We start from the raw sequence: 18,987 nt of genomic DNA, 5'->3' as shown, positions 1-18,987 counted from the left end.
CTACAATAAGAAATACAATAGGGATGCATGTATCCCTTTGATATACTAATTTCCTTTCAGTTGGTAAGTACCCAGCAGTAGGATTGCTGGATCATAAGGTAGTTCTATTTTTATTTTTTTGAGAAACCTCCATACTGTTTTCCATGACTGCACTAATTTATATTTCCAGTAACAGTGAATAAGAGTTCCCTCTTCTCTCCATCCTCACCAGCATCTGTAAATTTTTATATTTTTGTAATAGCCATTCTAACTGGGTAAGATGACATCTCATTATGGTTTTCATTTACATTTCCCTGATGATTAGTGACGTTGAGCATTTTTTTTTTTTTAATATACCAGTTGGCCATTTGCATGTCTTCTCTTGCGAAATGTCTATTGAGATGTTTGCCCATTTTTAAGTGGGACTGTTTCTCGGTTTGCTGTTGAGTTCCTTATACATTGCAAATATTCATTCCTTGTTGGATAAATATCTTGAAAGTATTTTCTCTCATTCTAAAGTTTGTTTCTTCACTCTGTTAATTGTTTCCTTTGCTTTGCAGAGGCTTTATAGTCCTGTTTTTTATTTTTGTTTTTGTTGTCTGTGTTATTGAAGATTTGCCATAAAAATCTTTGCCTTGACCAAGGTCATGAAGTGTTTCCTCTATATTTTTTTCTAGTAGCTGTATAGTTTTGGGCCTTATTTTTAAGTCTCTAATGCATTTTGAGTTGAATTTTGTATGTGGTAAGATATAAGGATCTAGTTTCATTCTTCTGTATATGGATTATGGATATACAGTATTTCCAGCACCTTCATTTGAAGACAGTGTCCTTTTTTAAATGAATGATCTTGGCACCTTTGTCAAAAATCAGTTGATTTTAAAAACATGAATTTATTTCTCCACTTGCGGATCTGTTCCATTGGTCTACTGTTTGTTTTTATACCAATAACATGCTGTTTGGGTTACTATAGCTTTGCAGCATACTTTGAAGTCAGATTTTGTGATGCCTCCAGCTTTGTTCTTGTTGAGTATTGCTTTGGCTTTTTGGGGTCTTTAGTGGTTCCATATAAATTTTAGAATTATTTTTATTTTCTATTTCTGTGAATAATATCATTGGTATTTTGATAAGGATTACATTCAATCCGTAGCTTGCTTTGGATAGTATGGTCGTTTTAATAATATTAATTCTTGCAATTTGTAAACATGAGATGTATTTTCATTTGTTTGTGTCCTCTTCAGTTTCTTTTATCAGTATTTTCTAGCTTTTGTTGTAGAGCTCCTTCTCCTCCTTGTTAAATTTATTGCTAGGTCTTTTATTTTTTTGTAGATATTATAAATGGAATTGCTTTCTTGATTTCTTTTTCAGATAGTTCACAATTGGTGCATAGAAATGCCACTGATTTCTTAATATTGATTTTGTATTCTGCAACTTTACTGAAATTTTAATCATTTCTAAGACTTTATTGATGAAGCCTTTAGGCGTCCCCCCTTCCCAATTGAGACAGAGTCTCATTCTGTCTCCCAAGCTGGAGTCCAGTGGCACGATCTTGCCTCATTGCAACCTCTGCCTCCCAAGTTCACGCAAGTCTCCTGCCTCAGCCTCCCGAGTAGCTGGGATTACAGGCATGCGCCACCATGCCTGGCTAATTTTTGCATTTTTAGTAGAGACGAGATTTCGCCATGTTGGCCAGGCTGGTCTCAAATCCCCGACCTCAGGTGATCGGCCGCCTTGGCCTCCCAAAGTGCTAGGATTACAGGCGGGAGCCACCGCTCCCAGCCAGCCTTTAGGCTTTTCTATATATATGATCATATCAACTACAAATAGAGACAATTCGACTTCCTCATTTCCAATTTGGATGCCCCTTCTTTCTTTCTCTTGCCTGAATGCTCTGTCTAGGACTTATAATATTCTGTTAAATAAGACTGGTAAAAGTGGGCATCCTCGTTTTGTTACATTTCTTGGAGAAAAGGCTTTCATCTCTTCCACATTCAGTATAATGTTAGCTGTGGGTTTGTCATATAGGGCCTTTGTTATGTTATGTTCCTTCTATGTCTAATTTGTTGGACGGTTTTATCATGAATTAATATTGAATTTTATTAAATACATTTTCTCCATCTAAAATGCAGATTATCATATAGTTTATGCCCTTTATTCAGCTAATGTGATGTATCTTTTTATAAATTTACACATGTTGAAAAATCCTTGAATCCCTGAGATAAATCCCACTTTATAATGGTGTATTATTTTTTTCATGTGTTCTTGGATTCAGTTTGCTGGTATTTTGTTGATGATTTTCATACCTATGTTTATCAGGGATATTGACCTGTAGCGTGTTTATTATAATTATTAACATTGTATAATTGGCTGGTTTTGATATCAGAGTAATGGAGGCCTCATAGTATGAGTTTAGAAGAATTTCCTCCTCTTTAATTTTTTGGAATAGTTTTAGAAAAATTTGAGTTAGTTATTCTTTATAGGTTTCGTAAAATTCATCAGTAAAGCCAACCAGATCTGGGCTTTCCTTTGTCACTAGACTTTCTATTACTGATTCAATCTTACTACTCTTATTAGTCTGTTCAAGTTTTTCTATTTCTTCCTCATTAAATCTTGATAGGTTGGTATGTGCCTAGGAAATTATCCATTTCCTCTAGGCTTACCAATTTCTTAGCATATAGTTGTCATAATAGTTTCTACTAATCCTTTGTATGTCTGTGGTATCAATTGTAATGTTTCCCTTTTCAACATTGATTTTATTTGGGGCTATCTTCTCCTTCTTCTTTTTGTTTAATCTAGCTGGTGGCTTATCCATTTGTTTATCTTTTCTTGAAACCATCTTTTTATGTCATTGATCCTTTGTATTTTTAAAAATCTTTGTTTATCTTAGATGTCCTCAAATATTTGTTATATCTTCCTTCTACTAATTGGGGTTTGTTTGTTCTTGCTTTTATAGTTCCAATAGGTGCATCATTTGATTGTTTCTTTGGGATCACTTTACTTGTTTAATTTCTTTTTATTTTTACCTTTTGTGCGTATATAGTAGGTGTATATATTTATGGGATACATGACATGTTTTATTACATGCATGAAATATGAAATAATCACATAATGGAGAATGGACTATCCATCCCCTTAAGCATTTATTCTTAATGTTACAAAGAATCCAGTTACACTTTTAATTATTTTTAAATGTGCAATTGTTATTGACTATAATCACCTTATTGTGGTATCAAATAGAAGGTCTTGTTCATGCTCTCTAACTATCTTTTTGTACCCATTAATCATCCCCAACTCATCCCGGCTCCTCACTACCATTCTCAGCCTATGATAACCATCTTTCTGCTCTCTATGTCCACGAGTTCAATTGTTTTGATTTTTTGATCCCACAATTAACTGAGAACATGCAATGTTGCTTTTTTGTGCCTGGCTTATTTCACTTAATATAATCATCTCCAGTTCCATCCGTGTTGTTGCAAATAACAGCATCTCATTCTTTTTATAGCTGAAGAGTACTCCATTATGTATAAGTACCACATTTTCTTTATTTATTCATCTGTTAATGGACACTTAGGCGGCTTCCAAATCTTAGCTATTGTGAACAGTGCTGCAACAAATATGGGAGTGCAGTTATCTATTCAATATACTAATTTCCTTTCTTTGGGGTGTATACGCAGCAGTGAAATTGCCAAATTGTATGGCATCTCTCTATATACAGATTTTTAAGAAACCTCAAAGTTGTTATCCCTAGTGCTTGGAATACTATACAGTCATAAGAAGACATGAGAATATGTCCTTTGCAGGGCCATGGATGGAGTTGGAAGCCATTATCCTCAGCAAACTAACACAGGAACAGGAAACCAAACATTGCATTTTCTCACCTATAAATTGGAGCTGAGTAATGAGAACACTTGGACACATGGGATGGAACAAGAAACACTGTGGCCTGTTGGAGGGGGTCACTGGTGGGAGGGAGAGCATCAGGAAGAATAGCTTATGGATGCTGAGTTTAATACCTAGGTTATGGGATGATCTGTGCAACAAACCACCATGGCACATATTTACCTATGCAACAAACCTGCACATTGTGCACATGTACCCTGAACTTAAAATAAAAGTTGAAGAAAAAAAAACTTAAATGTAAGAACTGAAACTGTTAAAATACTAGACAAAAACTTAGAGAAAACTCTGGATATTGTTGTAGCCAAGGAATTCATGACTATACCTCATAAGCACAGGCAACAAGTACAAATATAGGCAAGTGGAACTTAAACTATAAAGCTTCCACCCATTAAAATAAATAGTCAACAGAGTATATAGACAGCCTGCAGAATGAGAGAAAATACTTGCAACCCCAGTGAGATATCATCTGGCACCAGTCAGAATGGCTATTACAAAAAGTAAACAAACAAACAAACACCAAAAAAACCTAACAGCTGTTGGCAAGGATATGCAGAAAGGGAAACACTTATAAACTGTTGGTGGCAGTGTAAATTAGTAAGACCTCTATAGAAAACAGTCTGAATATTTCTTGAAGAACTAAAAATAGAACTACCATTTGATCCAGCTCTCACTACTACTGGGTATCTACCCAAAGGAAAACAAATCACAATATAAAAAAGATACTTGCGCTCTTATGTTCACCACAGCAATATTTACAAGAGCAAAGATATGTAATCAACCTGAGTGTCCATCAACAGGTGACTGGATAAAGAAAATGTGGCATATATGCACAATGGAATACTATTCAGTCATAAAAAAAGACATCATATCTTTTGCAGGAACATGGATGGAACTGGAGGCCATTATCTTAAGTGAAATAATTCAAAAACAGAATGTCAAGTGCCACATGTTCTCACTTATAAGTGGGGGCTAAATAATGGGTATGCATGGACATACAGTGTGGAATGATAGACACTGGATACTCTTAGAGTGGCAGGGTGAGATAAAGGTGATGGATGAGAAATTACTTAATGGCTACAATGTACATTATTTGGGCAGTGGATATGCTATAAGCCCAGACCATACACAATCCATCCATGTAACAAAACTGCCCTTGTACTTCTTAAATTTATATAATTTATTTAAAAAATAAATTTTAAAAATTAAATGAAAGACAAATAGGTCAATGGATTATAATATACTCAGAAATAGGCCCAAATGTAAATGGCCAACTGAGATTTTACAGAATTGGAAAGGTAATTCAGTGGAGAAAGAATAGATTTTTCAACAAATGGTGCTGGAAAAATTTGGATATCCATGTGGAAGAAAATGAAGTTTGATCCATTGCTTGCGATACATACAAAGAAAAACTCAAAATGGATTATAAACATAAGTACAAAACCTAAAATCTATAACATTTCTAGAAAAAATAATGTAAATAAGAAGAAATTTTTTGTGTTCCTTGGATGGGCAAAGGTTTCTTAGATTTGACCCTAAAGGCATGATTCATACAAGCAAAAACTGGGCTTCATCAAAATTCAAAATACGTTCTCTTACAAAACATCATTAAGAGAATGATAAGACAGGCCATAGAAATAAAAAAGAATCAAATATTATATCTAAAAAGGATCTTGTATTCAGAATACATAAGAAACTCAAAATTCGGCCAGACGCCGTGGCTCACACCTGTAATCTCAGCACTTTGGGAGGCCAAGGCAGGCGTATCACAGGGTCAGGAGATCGAGACAATCTTGGCTAACACAGTGAAACCCTACTCTACTAAAAGTACAAAAAATTAGCCGGGGTTGGTGGCGGGGCCTGTAGTCCCAGCTACTCGGGAGGCTGAGGCAGGAGAATGGCGTGAACCAGGAAGCGGAGCTTGCAGTGAGCCGAGATCTCGCCACTGCACTCCAGGCTGGGCAACAGTGCAAGACTCCATCTCAAAAAAAAAAAAAAAAAAAAGGAAGAAAGAAAAGAAACTAAAAATCCAATAATATGATAAAACAACTTGTAAAATGCATAAATGATTTGACAAACACTCCACCAAAGAAGATGTACCAATGGGAGCAAACCATGTGAAAAAATGTTAAACATCATTAGCTATTAAGAAATCCACATTAAAACCACAATATGATATCACTGTACACCTGTTAGAATGACTAAAAGGCAAACAGCTAGGGAAAAAAAAAACTGAAAATATTAAGTATTGAAGAAAATCAATATCAACTGGAGCTCCCTTAACTTTCTGGTGGGAATGCAAAATGGTGCAGGCACTTCGGAAAACAGTTCAGAAGTTTCCTACAAAGTTAAACATACATTTATATAACCTTGCATACCAATCACAAATATTAGCCAAGGAGATGAAAATGTACATTCATACCATAAGTTTTGTGTGAATGTTTATAGCAACTTCAATAATAATTTCTGAAAACTGGAAAACACCAAAATATCTTTCAACTATAGAATAGATAAACAAAATGTGGTACATCCATTCAAAGGAATACTACTCCGCAATAAAAAAGAATAAAATACTGGTACCTGCAACAAATTGGATGAATTGCAATTACATTATTTCAAGTGCAAAAGATGGCCTTGAAAAGCTTCATATTCTACAATATCATTTGTGTAACATCTTAGAAAAATGTAAACTGTAGGGCCAGAAAACAGATTAGTGGTTGTCAAGGGTTGCAGATAAAAGGCAAGGGTTTTGTTCAAAGGGCCACATGTTTTGGGGTTGATACAAATGTTCTCTGGTTGTGGTTACATGATTGTATGTGTTTATCAAAACATACAACTGTATCCTAAAAGTGTGTTTTATTCTACAAAAAATATTCTTCAGTAAACCTCACTTATAAAATAGGACATCAAACAAGCAAAAAGTATGGAAAAACGCACATAAATGTACAAATTATGAACAAAAGTGAAGGGTAATGGTAAAAGGCTTGAAGGTAGAGAAGTACAAATAGTAGATTTTGCAAAAGGACATTTTGAGGTTCAAGGAGAGTATTTAAAGGTGAGGAAACTTTGTGACAAAACCAGCCCTGGTTCCCTTTGTTATGGGTGGGAGTGTTTATGTGCCAATTATAGAAGAGCATCTCATATCTTGTTTACCAATAGCCTATAATTTCACCTGATTTTTCCTCCCTTGAAAATACTGAGTACTGTCATTCTAGAGTATCTATGCAACATATTCCCTGCAATACTGCAGAGCTTGTGAAAATGGGGAGTCCAGAGTGATTGTCTTGATATGCTATACCCTAAGGTCAATTGCTCCACCTAAACAGATTTTGATCAACACTCTCAGAAAGAAGCACATGCAAATTTGAAAATTTTAATATCTATATGTGTTATTTGGAGGTGGCCACAACATACCTTAGATTGCTTTAGTAAATGGCAGAAAAGTGACTTACATTTCTTAAATACATTTTACTCACATTCGGTTAACATATACAAGAGGAGTGGAAATCATTATTTGAGTGCTCTTAGATTCCTTTTATTTGGAATGTGTTTAAAATATATGTGATAAAAACATATATTTGGGAAATGTAATATATTTAAAATGTAATATTCATGTTCATTATCATAGAAATGAACATATGTGCAGATACAACAAATACTAATGTTGAGAACACTTGCTTAAAGTAAAAGGTTATACTGCTTCTCAAATGCTGCTATTTTGAGTTCCTTATGATTACTTGGGTCTATGCTACTGAGTTTCTGATTACTACATTATTACATTTTCACATTATCACAATTTGCAGATGAACATGTTTCAGAAAAAGAGCAACATTTTAAACTTCTTCAAAGAGAAAAGATAGCCATAATACCAGTCTGTTCAGTAACGAACACCCCTACCAACCAGGTGGCTTTATGCCATTGCAAGTTATCCTGTTGCTTAATCTTAATTATACATCTTCTTTGGGGGGAAAGTAAATTAATAGTGAAAGAGAATTATTTATTAATATATTTTACATTTATAATTTATTTACCCCGCCTATACCCAAAAACAATTTGAGGCACCACATTGTTTATATTCACTGGAGCAAAGAAATGGCATTAAATAAATGACTTAAATTAATAGAAGTTAAATTATCCACAGATGCTATCCATTCCCTTTATTTGGAGTACATCTAATTGTAATATCCAGCTGGTTGCCTTCACAACATCCCACCTCCTTCAACCTCCTTTTATTCTTTTCCAAATTCCCTCCCACTTCTGCCTTCCCACTTTCTTCTCTCCCCACTCTGGATTCAGACTCCATTAGCCCCTTTGCACTCCCTATTGACTCTCTTATCTCATTCTTGCCCCCTCAATAAAACTGCCCTTCTCCCTCCTTTGCACTCTCCTTAACACCTTCATTCCCTTCATACCAGGCCCAGCCCCCATCCCTTTGTCCCCTTCTCACTCATGCCTTATATCATCCCTGATCTCCTGTCTCCCAGCCCTTCTACTTTTAGTCTACCCTCGGTTTCAGGGAACACTCACCTACTACCTCCCTAATACTACTTGGATTACCACCTACTAGTTACCACTATGCCCTCTGGACAGTGTTACCTGCCTTCTAGTCTTTTATTATATGCAGCTAAGTTTGTTCCAAAGTGGCCATCTCACTTTACTGAGAATGTTAAACTCCAGCTACTCACCTCTCATGGCATATGGTCCGTGGTGCTTTTGACTAAGTTCACATTCTTACATAACAGTGATAATCATATGTGCTGGCTGTCATTTCCCTTACAATAGAATATCAGATAAACATGTGGTGCTAGAACAGCTGAGTATGTTTAATAAAAATGCTAAGGAATTATTTAGAACGTATTGTATGGAGTCATTAGAATTTATTTATTCAATCCTTGTATCTCTGTTAACTTCTCAAATAATGATACCTATCACTCCTAATTGTCTTACTCTGATATGACTATCTATCTACTCAGGCTTGATTAATATCACCCATTTATTGCATGTGTACTATGGAAAGTAACAATGCACTGTTGATCTCACCTTAATCAGAAGCAACACTCAAACCTTTATCGGGAGCACAGGGCTCTGTTTAGATTAGATTATTTTCATCTAGCATAGATGCTAATATGCTTGCAATTTTAAAAACAATTTTACTTTTCTACTTGTACTTCGAAAATAATCTGTATTTTGATTTACATACCTAATGAACAGATGAGAGTTAGATCCATTGTATATAGTGTGTCCCACTTACTTGAATAAAGATTCTGATTTAGAAATATTAATTCATCATGATAAATAATTTCACCTTGTTTTCAGAGATAAAAATCAAGCTGCCAGAAAACATTTACTTAAGCTGACTTTATAAGTCTTATATAAATGAACTGTGTATTATCACTGATGCGTGCTCTGGCACATCTTTTTTTTTTTTCAATCATTGGGAGGAAGAATTTGCTTATAGCTAACGTATTTATGATTATTCATGCTTTAGTCTGCTCTGGAGCTAACTAAATAAAATGAAAAGGTATAATTTATAGAAACAAAATTATGATTAAAATATAAGAATATAAAACTCAGTTTACATTGTCAGTACTTTTCCCCATTGAGCCTACGTTGTTAGTGTCATACTCACATGTGATCCTGCAAGGAGTTTGACTTGACTCAAAAGGATAACAAAGTGACAACTTCCACCTGCTTTGACTCCTGTCCAGTTCCTGTTAGAATTTTCAGAATCTTTTTTCATTATATCATATTTAAGTGTAGGGTCAAGGCAGGAACTACTGGACTAAGGAAGGCACGGACTCTTGTCCCCAAATGCTGGGACTCTTTATAGCCAGAGCAGCTCACTTGGTGCATAGTGTATAAAGGAAAGGATCTTAGCCATCCTGTTGCCAGCAACATTTGGCTACGAAGTTCTTTCAGCATAACTCTTCTATTTGGGAAATATCCTTATTGCAACTTTTGGTCCACAATCATCTGTTCTTTTTGCAAAAACCTCAGTCAAGCAAAGATACTTCTGCCAAACCCCACCTTCTATCCCTTTACTTTCACTTCCAGCCCATTTCTCCTGAGAAAACCATATTGCCATAGGAATTTATTTACTATCTGTTCCCTCCAGACATAATCTCTATCAGACTTTATCAAGCCTACTACTTTTGATTATTCATTTAAATTATTCTCTTTCTTGACTATCCTAGTGCCAACTCCACCAGGAAAGATCCAAGTAACCATCCTGGTGCAAGCCCCTGTTATATCTATAGTTATTCGGTGTAACAACAGATTAGCTGCTAACAGCCTTGTTTTAGCCCCGTTGTTTATGAGATCTTTCTTTCACAATGTCTTCAGTGTGCATGAGTATAAGAATCCTTAAGAGCTTCATTTTGATTCTGCTCTGTTCACCTGAGCCTTTCCTGCATAATTGATACTCGTTAGCCCCTACTGCCCTACTGGGGGGTGCTGTGCTAGTCCGACAGGTGTAAATTTTATTAAATATGTGTCACTACAGCACTCTTCTTGGAGATGATGTTTTAAAATATCGAGTATTGACGCATTTTATTTCTCTAATAATCAATGATGCTGAGCTTTTCACATATATGATTGTTGGCCACATGCATATCTTCTTTTTAAAAGTGTCTGTTCATGTTCTTTGCTCACTTTTTAATGGGGTTGTTTGTTGTTGTTTCTTTATTTGTTGAAGCTCCTTATAGATGCTGGATATTAGACCTTTGTCAGATGGATAGTTTGCAAATATTTTCTCCCACTCTGTAGGTTGTCTGTTCACTCTGTTGATAGTTTCTCTTGTGCAGAAGCTCTTTAGTTTGCTTGGATTTCATTTGTCAATTTTTGCTTTTGTTTCAATTGCTTTTGGTATCATTGTCATGAAACATTTGCCTATTCCTATGTTCAGAATTGTATCACCTGGGTTGTCTTCCAGGGTTTTTATAGTTTTGGATTTCATATTTATGTTTTTAATCCATTGATCATTAGAATAATGCAAATCAAAACCACAATGAGATACGATCTCACAACGGAGTGGCTATTACTAAAAAGTCAAAAAATAACAAATAATGAAGAGATTGAGGAGAAAAAGGAGCATGTGTACAATGTTGGTGGGAATGTAAACTAGTTCAACCATTGTGGAAGACAGTGTGGCAATTCCTCAAGGATCTAGAACTAGAAGTCCCATATGACCCAGCCATCCCACTACTGTATATATACCCACAGGATTATATACCCGTTCTTGGGTATACCCAAAGGAATATACACTGATGTTGGAGTAAAGATGCATGTCTGTACTTGAGAAAATCCCCTCTAATTACTCAGCCACCACTGTTTGTAGCTACTTTTTCATATGCTCTGTATTATTTGACTTGCTGACATTTCAAATGTTAACTTTAGAGTCCCTTTTTTTCCTTATTACACATTTTTGGTACCATTTTACATCAGTAACTACAAAAACCAGCTTAGAATTTCTGTCACCTTTTCCCCTTTCCTAATAAGCTTGCTTTCACAAGGATAGTTTAGTATTGCCAATCGTCTTCAAACAATGCCTTTTTTTTTTTTTTCAAAAATCTACAGTATACTATGTTTTTCATTAATTAGCACTATGGCTGTTAATGTTCAGACAACATAGAAGTTGAGGATTTAGGCAGTTTTCTGAACAAATGTTACATTTGTAAATGTTTAACACCAATATTTTCCTAGTTTCAAGCAAAGCTTGAATTTTGCTTAAAATATCCAGGTGCTATAATTGAGGCCAAAGAAGTCACTTTTTGTTAAATCAGGTGGATAATTACTCTAATTCTTCAGTTTACTTTGCATGAAGTAATTAACTGAGAGAAATTCCACTGAAAATTTCAGTGAAAAGAAATAGTCAAAAATGAGTGCTGAGTATCTTCAAGCCCAAACAAGTAGCTAATTGCCTGAAGTCACTAATTGTTAGTTAACCAGTCTCAGTTTTTGAAATATAACCATGGTGAAATTGGAAGAAAGAAAAATAAACATCCTTTAGCATGCCTACCACAGTGCTCAATCATATATACTCAGAGTTAGTAGCACATTCAAAATTATACCTTTTCTTCAATTTCTCATTTTACTTCTTAAAGTAAGTTTATGGTGTCAACATTTATGTTAGTACAGAATAAAAAATGACTTGAGACAAGCTTAGCAGTTCACTTTGAGTCAATTTTCACAAACATCTGCTTTGGACATGAAGAAAGACTCTAGAGGTAGAAAACTTAGCAAGAACTAGAATAATCTAATAAATCTGAAATGTGATGATTAACTAGAAATATTTTTACATATATCATTTCTATTTTGCTAGAACACAGCCTAGAAAGTCAGGATAAACAAATGACAAATGTATAGACATACTGAAAACTGGAAAAAAGGTTGGTGTTAAATAATGTCAAACGTAAAAGAGGGTCTCGGAAGTCTTAACATCTATGAAACGGTTTAAAAACATCCCTGAGGGCAAATGATATTGAAATTATGAGAAACAAAATGAATGTATAGGAGTCCAATTTTCCCCTTTGAACTGGTGAATGAACCTTATTTCACAACCTTCTATTACTCACAAGGTTTTGCAAAATTCAAATAGACCCACTTAGCCATACATATGGCCAATCTATACTAAAGTCATTTCATAAAGTTAGCTATTTACATTATTCAGAGAAATCTCAAAGGGGAAAATTTTAAACCTATCTTTACTTTTAATACATCTACTTTTTTAGTATTATAGAGTGAGGAGAAATGTTACATAAAAAATAAACTTCTGACTTGCCTCACTATAATTAAAGCTTATCTCATTTAGTCTGACTTGGGGGGAAATGTTGAACAGCTGTCTGATCCATCCCTTCTACCCCAATACCTTTCCAACTATTTGAAGACTTGTGGTTAAGCTAATCCTTCAGTTCTCCTAGGTTTCTTTTACAAGGCAATTTTCTAAAACTTTCAAAGGAATCACTTGGCTAGCTTACCCTGGCCCTTCTCTAAATGCCCCCTGAATCTAAAATAAAAGTTGAAATTATTAAAGTAAAAAGATAAATAAATACTCCACGTCTCAATTAGACCATAGATGCTGAAACTGAATACATTATTCCACTTGGAAGACATGAAAAAAACCTAACACAGAATATACCAAGATTACATCTCAGCTCCTTCATACTATTAATATATCTATATAAAAGATAATGTTCACATTTACAACCATAGGGCATTCCATTACTGGCTTTTTTTTTTTTTTAAATTTAACCTATGACTCCCACAGGCCCAATGCAGTTATTTGCTATAATTATATATAATGAATCCAGGACCATCTTGTACTCCTCTGAAATCTGGTATTCCTCCCTCAGTGGGCTTACTTTTAATTGACTTTGTCTTGATTATTTTTACCCGTTTCAACTTGTCAAACTTGTTTAGCATCCCAATCTTATCTCACTTCTCCTAACCCCTATACTGACAAAAGCAGAATTCTTTGAGTATGCATTCCTTAAAGAAAGTCTCAAACATGATATACCTATTTGATGAGTCTGCATACAGTCATGACACTAAGACATTCAACATTCCTGCCCCTTGTTCACTGCCTAATAAAACCCAAAGTCTTGTTTATTGATGCTCTTACCTGATTCCCACGTCTTTGCTAATGTTCAAAGAATGGGATGCAACAGCACAGGCTTAAATTGGAGTCAGCCTTACAGCCAGATGCTCTACAATGTGTTCTTCTAGAACTTATTGCACCTCAAAATAGTTACTATCTGTAAGCGTTTTCCCCCTGGAGTACAACCTGGAAAAAAAAAATGTGACTCCAGCCGGAACAGTGGTAAAGCTGGGAAACAAGGCAACTCAGTACATGAGGAAGGGGAGGGGACAGAATGGGGAAACAAGTTCCCAAAATAGGAGATATCACGTTAACTCTTGCTCTCTGGGGGTCCAGAGATAGCTTTATGCTGTCTGTAATATACGAGAGGAAGAAAACGCAAAAGAAAGGGTGAATGAGACTTCACCCCTTACAAAGTGTAGGCCTTACATATCCCTCAGGCACAGAAGGGAAAATAGGCCAACTTATTCCCTCTTCCTCTAGTTTCTCCTGGGATGTTAACTTATACTTTCTTACTTAAATTCCTGGTATTTCCATCTTGGAACTGTCTTTATCCCTGGGCAGTAATCGGCATAAATATACCCTTCCACCTCAGCCCAGATGTTCTGGCCACCAGCCAATTGTTTATGTCCCCTCTATCAATAATTAGATTGTGCCTAATCATATAGCATTTAGATGCTACAAATATCAACATGAGTAATTAACTTGGACTGTGAACCCAATTTACGGCATTCAATACATATTAAGTCATAATAAACTAGTATATTATTATATCCGTGTAAGTTTGTGATAAAATTTAAAAAATAGATTATATCAAATTATTTAGGGTTTGTGGAGATTAAAGTATTTATGTGTTGAGAAGATACTTGGAATTTTAATTTCGATAGTATAGATGTAAGCAAAGTTAATTTGGAATCTTAAGCACTTGGATTTGTGTGGGACAGAGGACAGCTGAAGCCTGACATTTAATTTTTATTTTATTCATTTCTAATTTATACTTAATTCCAAAAAGTATTCAATGCAGCTGGCATTGAATTGGAGGTGTGCTATAATCAATCATATATTAAATAATTTCATTCAAATATTTTTAAAATGAATGACTAATATATTTGCACCATTTCTATTTTTATTTAAATGCCCCCAAATAGCTAGGTTGAAAAACAGTTTTTATCCTTTTTAAGGAACATTTAGTGATGAGAGGAATTGCAAGGCATATTTCTGAAACGGCAGGTATTTGTTTTAAGGAATGGATATGTGACAGAACATTTTTCTGCATTAAAATAATGTATCCCTATCTCTCTCCTTTTTCAACTCTCTTCAATTTTGTAATGTAATTTAATATAATAGAAGAATAGTGTTCTTCCTATTAGAGGTAAGTAATCATTACTACTGTATAACGATGTCCTATTTTCTCATTTTTTAAAGGTACTCTTTGAAAGCATTTCTTCACATTAGCTGTTAGAATCAATTATCAAGACTCCAAACTCACGATTGTTAGTCACCCTTGACTAACAGTTGACTATAAGCATTGTGACTGATATGAATCAAAACAATAAAAATAGCATCCAATTTTATAGATGAGAGTGGTCAATTTTGAAGAAAAATAAAATGCAGGAAGAAAAGGAAAAAATCTAGTCTAGGTAATATGCTAGATTTTTCATATAAGTTACCTAATTAAATCATGAAAATTCTATAAAATAGGTATTATTATCCCCATTTTGCAGATAAGAAAACTGAAGTTCAAAAATGTGAATTGCCCACAACTAATTAGTGGCATAGCTCAAAGTGGAATTGAAATCTGTTTGAGTTCTAAGGCTGTGCCCTTAATCACTACTCACCACTGTGGTAAAGGGAGAGCATAATGAAGAATGAGGTACAAAAACAAACTAATTTCCAATAAAAGTGGCTACTCATTCCTTTCCTTGCTGCTCTTCTACTCTGCCCCAACAATAAAACAAAATAATATAGATTCTCTATTAACTGCCAAAGTATATTTACATAGCTGAACTACTTCTAAATGAATTGCGTTTATGAAAATTGATGAAGACTTTTGCATGTCCACATTCAGAAATAAGTGTTTGAAAAAATGAATTTAAGTACTGAGGTTTAGAACTGTTAGTTAAAAGCATTAAGTATCTTTACTATTTCAAGTCCCCAAACTAGCCTGTGTGTTTATAATATAATCATTTATACTGCCATATAAACTCTTGGGAACCTATTCCCAAAAAAATAAAATTAAAGAAAAACATTGTGAGGGTAAATTATAAATGATTAAACAGGAGCTGACATGGATGTAGCATTAGTATCCTAACGGCAATGTACAATGCAGAATCGACTAAACGTCTTTATTGGCTCTGTACATTGGTTGATGACTGATGGATTTGGTGAATAACTAGAAAATTTTACAGCCAGAGCATGTATGTAATAATAATCAAATATTTGAATCTTTAGCAACTTCCTAGAGGCATAGTCTTTCCAAACCTGAAAAACAACCATTATTTAATCTTACTAACCCTCTAGCTATCACCTTATTTTGTTTTCATTAATGGTCAAACTTCTCAAATAGTCTACATGAGCTTACTCCTCTTTCTATATAACCTCTCCCTCTAGATACCACTTCAGTTTTATTTCTGCTCCACCTCACTAGGGCAACTGCTTTCTCACAGTTTACCAATGACCTTCTTGTTAAGAAATCCACATTCTCTCTTCACAGTATGTTGTTGCCCATCACCTCCACCTTGAATTTTTTTTCATTGACCTCCATACCACTATCTATCTTTATTCTTTTCCTTTCTCCCCATATACTTATCTTTATTAACTTCACTGGTTACTCTTCCTTCTACACCTGTTTGTGGACTGATTTTCCAATGCTCCTGCTCTTTTTTCATTCTTTACTCTAGAAATTTCATTCATTTTAATGACTTCTATGACATCTGTGTTGATGACAGCTGAAATGTAGCAGGATGAGCCACAGACAAAACCCCTCAGACACCAGGTTAAAGAAGGAAGTGGCTTTATTTGGCCAGGAACATCAGCAGACTTGCGTCTCGAGAACTAAGCTCCCTGAAGAAAGAGTTCCTGACTCTTTTAAGGGCTTACAACTCTAAGGGGTCCACGTGAAAGGGTCGTGATAGATTGAGCAAGCATGGAGTATGTGACTAGGTGAGGGTGGTGAGCAAGGCAAGTATTTCTCCATACCATTGTCTGTGATCTATAGATAGCACAGCGGTTAGGGTGGGGGTTAATCTTTAACCCACAGGCCTGACCACTGGTGCTGATCAGTCTGTTATTTTTCAGTTTTTACTTCCTCCTTTTCTTTGGAGACAGGAGACAGTAAGAGAAATGACCTCTCTCCTCAAAGCTAAATCTTCAGACTACCTCCAGCCTCATAATTCCTGCTGAATATGTTTACTTGATTATTAATTATTAGTATAGATTAGTCAAGTCCAAAATAGAACTCATCATATTCTCCACATAAATATCTTTTCCCTGTCACCTTCATCACTTGTAACATTCTCCCATCTATGATTTTTCTCTTTTCTCACTTGTTACATCAAGTCAGCCACAAGTTCTACCAAATTCTCTCTTTCTCACTGTTCTTATGCCTCTGAGTCAATTGGACACACCTGTTCAAGTTAGAGCTGGCCCAAAATACAAAGCTACTACCAGCACTTTGCATTATGGCTCCAGAATTTACCAAGTCTAGATCTCATGCTTTTGCTCTACCACTTGCTCTGTCATCCTAGATACTTGCATATTGGTCATTTTTCTCTCCCAGTTCTCTTCTACTAAAATATTAGTTTCAAGGATTTAGCATTTTATATTTAACATTTGTTCCTTTCCAGGACATGATTTCCAACTTTTCCCTTCTGGTAAGACTGTATAACATACCCAGTGGCCCTGCCATGTAATAGAAATTACTGATGTTTTGACATATTTTAAGAACCTAGAAACTATGTAATTCTACTGCCTGCCTGCTTGCTTGAACTACAACCCTCTTGGAAACCCAATCAGGGGAAAAATGGAATAGACTGTTCCTGTCTTAACTTCTCTATTCAGCGTAAATCCCACTATCAAATATTTCAATTATTCTTTTGACCATTTCCTCACCTTTCTTATTCATTGTCCTTATGTAGCATCCACATGATAAAATTCAAACCATGTGTCAATCCAAATGTCCACCTCTCTGGCCCTACTATGCTGAGCTCCTGAATGTTGTTGGAGAAAATTACAAATTAGTCTATTGCAAGTTCTTGGTCTTTAATCCCAACTTGCTTCCAATGCCACCCAGTAATCTTCCTATTGTTCTCTCTTAATAATAGCTCTTTCAAACCTTCTCTACTCTCCTACCACTACTACCCCTCTGCTCCACAGTCCCTTCAGATAATTTCACCTCTTATTATGTGGAAAAATTAAAAACCATCATAAGAGAACCCTTCAAATGTTCTGCCATGCCACCTATAAACATCCCTGCTCAGCACTCAGTCTCCATTCCTTTTTCTGTAACAATAGAAAAGGTGATCTACACTAATATAAGGCTAATACTCCCACATATACTCTTGATCCTATTGTTTCCTGATGTCTCAGACTGCCATTACTTCATCAAGTCCCCCACCCCAAGTATGCCTGCTCTCTTTCTCCTGAATCTTTGTCCTTTCCCTCCCTACTATATCTTCCCAACAGCACTGAAATATACTTAACTCTCTATCTTAAAAAAAAAAAAAGAACATGACTCCCCTTGATCTGATGCCCACACTAATTACTGCAACAATCTTTGATTATGCATAATACCCAAGTTTCTTTAAAGAGTTGCCTATCCTAATTGTTTCAATGTCCACTCATATCATTTATTATTTAATTTACTATAATTTTGTATCCACTCCATTATTCATTGACATTGCCAAAGTCAGTAATGACCAATGTAATATCCAGTGGTCACATGGACCTCTCCCTCTTACTGAAATTCTTTTGGTTTCTAAGACACTATCCTGCCTTTCCCCCTAGCTATGTAGCTGCTGCTTCCCTGTCTTTTTGGGGGGAGAATCTCTACTTCCTTCAACAGTCCTTATTTTTCCTTTTTTTTTTCTTTGAGATGGAGTCTCACTCTATTGCCCAAGCTGGAGTGCAGTGGTGCCATGTGGCCTCACTGCAACCTCTGCCTCCTGGGCTCAAGCTATTCTCCTGCCTCAGCCTCCCTGGGATTACAGGCACATGCCACAATGCCCAGCTATTCTCTGTATTCTTTGGTAGAGATGGGGTTTCACCATGTTGGCCGGGCTGGTCTCGAACTGCTGACCTCAAGTGATCCACCTGCCTCGGCCTCCCAAGTGCTGAGATTACAGGCATAAGCCACCGCACCAGGCCCAAAAGTCCTTTAAATGTTGATATTTCTTAGTGTTCTATCCTCAGTCCTTGACTTTTTTCATTTTACATTGTCTTCCTTATGTAGTCCTATCCCCGTATGCTAATAAATCACAAATTTAATCTTCGACCCAAATCTCCCTTTTAAACTATGAGAT

This window comes from Trachypithecus francoisi, unplaced genomic scaffold (assembly GCF_009764315.1).
Source record: "Trachypithecus francoisi isolate TF-2019V2 unplaced genomic scaffold, Tfra_2.0 Contig01451, whole genome shotgun sequence".
Lineage (NCBI taxonomy): Eukaryota > Metazoa > Chordata > Mammalia > Primates > Cercopithecidae > Trachypithecus > Trachypithecus francoisi.
This window is presented reverse-complemented; position numbering follows the sequence as displayed.